The sequence below is a fragment of the Babylonia areolata genome, chromosome 15 (assembly GCF_041734735.1).
Source record: "Babylonia areolata isolate BAREFJ2019XMU chromosome 15, ASM4173473v1, whole genome shotgun sequence".
Taxonomy (NCBI): domain Eukaryota; kingdom Metazoa; phylum Mollusca; class Gastropoda; order Neogastropoda; family Buccinidae; genus Babylonia; species Babylonia areolata.
The window spans coordinates 30,177,970-30,185,469 of record NC_134890.1 but is presented as its reverse complement, the minus strand read 5'-3'; the positions used below and the strand labels follow the sequence as shown (position 1 = coordinate 30,185,469).

The window sequence follows — 7,500 nt, the reverse complement described above, 5'->3', positions numbered from 1 at the left end:
CCAAGCAAACACACACACACACACACACACACACACACACACACACACAGAGGAAAACAAAACAAGACACACACACACACACACACACACACACACACACACACACACACACACACTCACTCACAGAGGAATATATAAATAGATAAGTACAATAAAATGAAATAAAATAATAAAGTATATCAACAAAAAACGGGATGAGGGGTGGCGGATAAATAGAGGAAAAGAGAAAGAGGGCAAGGATCAGAAAGGGGTTAGAGAATGCCTGGAAGACCGCTGCCGTCACTCTTTGGTGTTGAGTCCAGCTGGGGCGAGGGTACCAAGGCGGGTGATCAGGGTGGACTCCATGACAGCGGTTCTCTTTTTCTCTTTGTTTCTCCTTCGACACTGACTGATGACAACGTGACCAACTGCAAGACCTGTCACTATGTGGTCTGCCTGATACAGGGGTACAGTGTCGTGTTCACTTAATAATAATAATGATGATAGTATTTATATAGTGCTGAATCTTGTGCAGAGACAAATCTAAGCGCTTTCACACCAGTCATTCATACGCATGCATAACTCTAAAACTGAAGAAACTTAAGACAAGGAAGAGGTAGGGGAGGGAGGCTATCTTGTTGTAGCCGAGTGGACGGTACAAAAGAATTACTAATGATGATTTACTGAATAGAAGGATAGGAAAGAATCACGTGCACAGGCCAGGAACATATAGAGGCCAGTTACAAACGGGTTTTTCTATTGTTTTATTTACAATAGTTATGAGAAGACAGAGAAGACTAAAATGAGAAGAAGAAGAGATAAAACAAAGATGAGGAGAAGAGGAAAACAGTGCATTGATAAGGACACAATCAAACAAATGTCATTAATCACATGTCAGCACAAGTGAATAGTAAAGCACATGTATAAATATTACATGGAAAGACTACCACTCGGTTTGGGATAAGCAACAACACAAGATGAGATAATGCATATGTGTGAAGACCAAACACTGACATCAAATGACATTTCTAATACATTTAAATAGAACAGTTAAAGTGATTGAAGCTATGCTGGTTTAGTGAAAGTACACTGACAGTATACATTAAGTAAAGCTTATACTGTGTTAAAGTGACTCAAATGAATCAATTATCATGTAGCACTATACTGGAGTAAGCTGTATAGGAGACAGCATGATAATTAAATTATAATTAACAGACTGTGATACATACCAGTTGGCTTTAACCAATAGCTGATATGACTACAACACTATCTTGTAATCACCACAGATTACTACACACATCTTAGAGTACTGAGAATCAGTGAAACACTGTAGCAGCATAACTGATATCAGGATGTGAAATAACACATGAATAATAGACAAGATAATAGAATCGGTGGCTTTGATATTATGCTGGCAACTTGAGAGGATAAATAGTTGGTCCTCAATACAAAGTTTGGATGAATCATCATGGCTTAACCATTAAGTGGTGAATGAACCTACACAAGCAATCCGTTGTATCAAAGCCAAATATCAACATAGCTAAGTTTGTGCTCAACATTTAAATCTCCTCTGCTGAAGCAGGATAAGTAACCTAACCTTCATCAGTGACAGCAGATGAGAAAGATGCGTCATCCACTAGAACATTCTGGAACAAACTGTCAGTGTCCAGAGACGTCATTGACTGTGACGTTAAGAAGAATTAAATGAAATACTGCAATGAATATATGAGGACATGGCGATTTTCTAGATCAATCATTGCCGAGCTGTGACTACATGTCAAAGCAATAACTGAACGAAGCAATATCAACATACTCATATGAATACAAGCACTGTATCAAAGAATACAATTTACAAATCATCAACACATTCTACACTGCTGTACTTACAGCGATATGGCAATGACACCAGCCATTGTGGGAACACACACACAACACACACTGCTTGCAACACAGCAGAGAGAGAGAGAGAGCGGCTCTGGTCAGATGCCTGGCCAGGCGAAAAGTGACCAGATGATCACCCACTCCATCAATTTATGCAAGTTAAGCAAACTGCACTGAGGCTAGCATGGCCCATGAAGCGAATTGTCCCCAATCCTCCTAAATTTCACTTAGCATTGTGTTTGTTTCAAGGTGTTCAGTGATAGATTTCTAAATAATTCCTGAACCGATTTACGTCGGATTGGTCGCAAAAGAAACAGCTCAACACCTACTTTCTAGTGAGTATAAAATGAAGTGTTGACTATTTAAGATGAATTTATAATCTTAATTTAAGTCACCTGAACTGATCAGTTTTAACGAGCTCATCGCGGAAAATTACAGACTGCATTAAATCAGTTTAACGTAGGCAAACACAACTGGAATAGATTTAAAGATGGGATTGCGACGATTCTGCCAGTATATAATACTTGCAGTTTACTGATCCAATGAAAGAGATATTTAATTAAATACGCTGTGTCACAAACATAAGTTGCTGCTCATCCAATGGCGTACAATGAACTAGTTGTGGGTGGTTGTGTGGCGAGAAGGATAAAATGATGTAAGCTTAGCGTCAATTGAAATCTTTAGACTGACAAACGATTAAACTGAAATTAAGTATACTAATAACTGATTTAAGTGTGTGTGTAAGCACAACAAATATGATATTGCAGTGAACGATCGAGAGACTTGATCTAAGCTGTTGAAGACGGGCAAGTTAGTTGCGAAAAAAGCGTCTGCTATAGCTCGTGGGTGAAGCAGTATTTTGAAGCCTGAGCTGAGCCCTCAGCCACATTGTGAAGAGGTGGGTTTTAAGGCCAGACTTGAAAGAGCTGAGTGCAGAGACCTGACGAAGCAAAAGGGGAAGTTCATTCCAAATGCAAGGTCCAGAGACAGAGAAAGAATGGCGTCCAACAGTGGAGTGTTTGAATCTGGGTATGCGTAAACAGAGTGGATCCAAAGCCGATCGTAGAGAGCGAGATGGAGTGTAGACATGAAGGCAGCCACAAAGATAGGAAGGGGCAGATTTGCCTTTGTGACCAGGCTTGCCTTTGTGATCAGTTTGGTGTTGATGGTGTAATAGCACTACTACTACTACTGCTAGTAGTAGTAGCAGTAGTGGCAGCAGCAGCAGTAGTTAGAATAGCAGGAGGAATAGAAGTGATAACAGTTAAAATAGTAGCAGGAATAGCAGTAGTAGCAGTAGTAAAAATTAGAGCAGGAATAGATGGTTCGAATTTCGGTAGCGGCGCCTGGTGTATAAATGGTGGTGATTTTTCTGATGTCCCAGGCCAACATATGTGCAGACCTGCTAGAACCTTAAACCCTTTTGTGTGTATACACACACAGAAGACCAAATACGCAAGTTGAAAATCCTGAAATCCATGTCAGTGTTTGGTGGGTTATGAAAACAAGAACATGCACATCCCCGGAACAGAGTATGGCTGCCTACATGGCGGGGTAAACAAATAAACAAAACGATCACACACGTAAAATTTTACATGTCTGTCTGAGTGTGTATGTGTGCGTGACTGAACCTGATTGAATGACACAGGAAACGAATGACGAGCGCCCTATGGCAGCCGCCAGTCGGATCTACCCAGGTAGGGCAGCCTGTTGTGCAAATGACCCTGTGTTTGCAAAGCACTGAGAGCTTGGTCTCCGACCGAGGACAGGCGCTATATAAGTATCCTTATTATTAATTCATTCATTCACCTTGATAACTGCGGGATTTTCACCACCTCGGACGGAATGGTCATTTCTGCAGCCAGCTTCAGTCAGGAAAGCTGGAATTATGGTTTGAATGCATGGCCAACTTTTGAGTTTTAGTTGCTAACTACCATGTATTTAGTTACCACCACTCGTCTAAAAACATGTTTGTATTTTTAGCCCCGTCAGTGGTTACTACACGTTTGTTAAGTTTGGTTTTCATGGATAAGGCATCTGAAGGTCCCACTGACTGATAAATAGATTTTTTATTTTATTTTTAGCTCAGTGGTTACTACACGTTAAATGAGTTTAGTTTTCAATCATAGGGCCCCTCGAGGTCCCACTGTCTAAAAAAAAAAATAGCTCAGTGGTTACTACATGTGTAGTAAGTTTAGTTTTCATGCATAGGGCCCCTGAATGTCCAGTGATCTATAAAAAATAGGATAATCTTTTAAAATTTGTTTATAGCTCAGTGGTTACTACACGTAAGTAAGTTTAGTTTTCATGCAAAGGGCCCCTGAATGTCCCACTGATCTATAAAAAAAAGGATAATCTTTTAAAATTTGTTTATAGCTCAGTGGTTACTACACGTAAGTAAGTTTAGTTTTCATGCAAAGGGCCCCTGAATGTCCCACTGATCTATAAAAAAAAGGATAATCTTTTAAAATTTGTTTATAGCTCAGTGGTTACTACACGTAAGTAAGTTTAGTTTTCATGCAAAGGGCCCCTGAATGTCCCACTGATCTATAAAAAAAAGGATAATCTTTTAAAATTTGTTTATAGCTCAGTGGTTACTACACGTAAGTAAGTTTAGTTTTCATGCAAAGGGCCCCTGAATGTCCCACTGATCTATAAAAAAAAGGATAATCTTTTAAAATTTGTTTATAGCTCAGTGGTTACTACACGTAAGTTTAGTTTTCATGCAATACAAATCCCCTGAAAGTCCCACTGATCTAAGATAATAGATGTTTTTTTTTTTTTGTTTTGTTTTTTTGTAGCTCAGTGGTTACTACACGTATAGTAAGTTTAGTTTTCATGCATAAGGCCCATGATGGTCCCACTAATCTATATCTATATATATATAAAGATGTATTTATAGCCCAATGGTTACTCCACGTTTAGTGATTTAAGTTTTCCTAACTAAGGCCCCTGAAGGTCCCACTGTCTTAAAAAAAAAGAAAGGAAGAAAAAGAAAGAAAAAAAGAGAGAGTAGTTTTAGCTCAGTGGTAACTACACGTGTAGTGAGTTTAGTTTTCATGCATAAGACCCCTGAGGGTCTGCTCCATCGTTTCATTCAAGACAATAACAGTAAGCAGAAATCCCTACAAAATAAGGAGAAGACAAAGAAGTCAAACAACAACGACAACAACAATAACAGTAAGCAGAAATCCCTACAAAATAAGGAGAAGACAAAGAAATCTTTTTTTTTTTCTTTTTTTTTTCTCAAGGCCTGACTAAGCGCGTTGGGTTACGCTGCTGGTCAGGCATCTGCTTGGCAGATGTGGTGTAGCGTATATGGTTTGTCCGAACGCAGTGACGCCTCCTTGAGCAACTGAAACTGAAACTGAAACTCAAGACAACGATGTGCTCTGCTGTCCTGATGTCCTTTGTGCTTTCGACACGACAGTGACTTCTTTGTCTCCACCTTGTTTCGTGGCTACTTCTTTTTTTCTTTTCTTTTCTGTCCCATCATCTGCACCGTTTCAGTGGCATTACTCCCACACCGCTCATTTAGATTCCCCCATACACGGCCACAACCGGGTTCGTCCGTCACAGTTCCAGCGTCGGCAGTCCGCAGGGAGCCATCGATGTTAGGTCGCCAGGAGGCCACACACCAGAGGAGACCCTGCACTGCTGCTGAGTCACTTAGGTGGTGTTCAGTGGTGTCTGTTCTGATTTAACGTACTTTGGACACCACCTACTAAGCCCCCTACTAACAACAGTAATGGCTTAGTCGCGGAGCGAGACTGAGTGAGCGTCCCTCCCAGAGTGGAGACCACCACCACGTCCCTCAAACAACAGCCACCCATGAATCTTTGTCTCCTTCTTGTTTCGTGGCTACTTCTGCTTACTGTTGTTGCTGTTGTTATTGCTGTTGTTCTTTGACTTCTTGTTGTTTTGTGGGTACTTCTGTTTACTGTTGCTGTTGTTGTTGTTGTTGTTGTTTTTGTTTGACTTCTTTGTCTTCTCCTTATTTTGTAGGGATTTCTGCTTACTGTTATTGTTGTTAGTTGTTTGACTTCTTTGTCTTCTCCTTATTTTGTAGGGACTTCTGCTTACTGTTATTGTTGTTGTTGTTGTTTGACTTCTTTGTCTTCTCCTTATTTTGTAGGGACTTCTGCTTACTGTTATTGTTGCTGTTGTTGTCGTTGTTGTTGTTTGACTTCTTTGTCTTCTCCTTATTTTGTAGGGACTTCTGCTTACTGTTATTGTTGTTGTTGTTGTTTGACTTCTTTGTCTTCTCCTTATTTTGTAGGGATTTCTGCTTACTGTTATTGTTGTTAGTTGTTTGACTTCTTTGTCTTCTCCTTATTTTGTAGGGACTTCTGCTTACTGTTATTGTTGTTGTTGTTGTTTGACTTCTTCGTCACTTCTTTCCGCTCTCAGTTCTTTCAAGTCTGGTCTTAAAACCCACCTCTTCCCAAAATAGCCTCCCTTCCCTGCTTCTTTCTTGTCATCAGTTTTTCCAGTTTTTGAGTTATGCATGCATGTGAATGACTGGTGCAAAAGCGCTTTGTCTCTGCTCAAGATTCAGTGCTATATAAATATAATAATTATTATTTGTCTTATGCCTTTTTTGTAGTGACTTCTGCTTACTGTTTGTTGTTGTTGAAATTGCACTAACTCCCAGTGCTGCAGCCTTGGGGGCTAGTTGGCCTTTGGGAACCATCCCAACACCGACTGTCCTAAAACCCTTTTGGCCGAGAGAGTAGGGGATGGGATTTAACTTGGACAAGACACTCTCCACTGTAATCAGATTCTACCCCAAGTAGTCAGGACAGGCAGTTACCTCCTCTGTCATAGTTGGACACGACTGACTATCATACATACATGTTAATGTTGTTGTTGTTGTTGTTGTTCTTCTGTGACTTCTTTGTCTTCCTCTTATTTAGTAGGGACTTCTGCTCACTGTTGCTGCTGTTGTTGTTGTTCTGTGACTTCTTTGTCTTCCTCTTATTTAGTAGGGACTTCTGCTCACTGTTGGTGTTGTTGTTGTTGTTGTTGTTGTTGTTGTTGTTGTTCTGTGACTTCTTTGTCTTCTTATTTCTAGATACTTCTTTTCACTGTTGTTGTTGTTGTTGCTGTTGTTGTTCTGTGACTTCTTTGTCTTCTTATTTAGTAGGGACTTCTGCTTACTGTTGTTGTTGTTGTTGTTGTTGCTGTTGTTGTTCTGTGACTTCTTTGTTTTCTTATTTAGTAGAGACTTCTTTTCACTGTTGTTGTTGTTCTGTGACTTCTTTGTCTTCTTATTAGTAGAGACTTCTGCTCACTGTTGTTGCTGTTGCTGTTGTTGTTCTGTGACTTCTTTGTCTTCTTATCTAGTAGGGACTTCTAGTCACTGTTGTTGTTGCTGTTGTTGTTGTTGTTCTGTGACTTCTTTGTCTTCTTATTTAGTAGAGACTTCTGCTCACTGTTGTTGCTGTTGTTGTTGTTGTTGTTCTGTGACTTCTTTGCCTTCTTATTTAGTAGAGACTTCTGGTCACTGTGTTGTTGCTGTTGTTGTTGTTGTTCTGTGACTTCTTTGTCTTCTTATTTAGTAGGGACTTCTAGTCACTGTTGTTGTTGTTGTTGTTTGTTCTGTGACTTCTTTGTCTTCTTATTTAGTAGAGACTTCTG

The 7,500-nt window shown here is 39.9% G+C and overlaps 1 protein-coding gene across 1 annotated transcript in view; it reads left to right on the top strand.

Annotated features, from left to right (window-relative positions):
• The window catches only part of LOC143290253 (carbohydrate sulfotransferase 6-like), a 41,023-nt gene that overhangs the window by 1,046 nt on the left and 32,477 nt on the right, over positions 1 to 7,500 (top strand). The window lies entirely within an intron of this gene.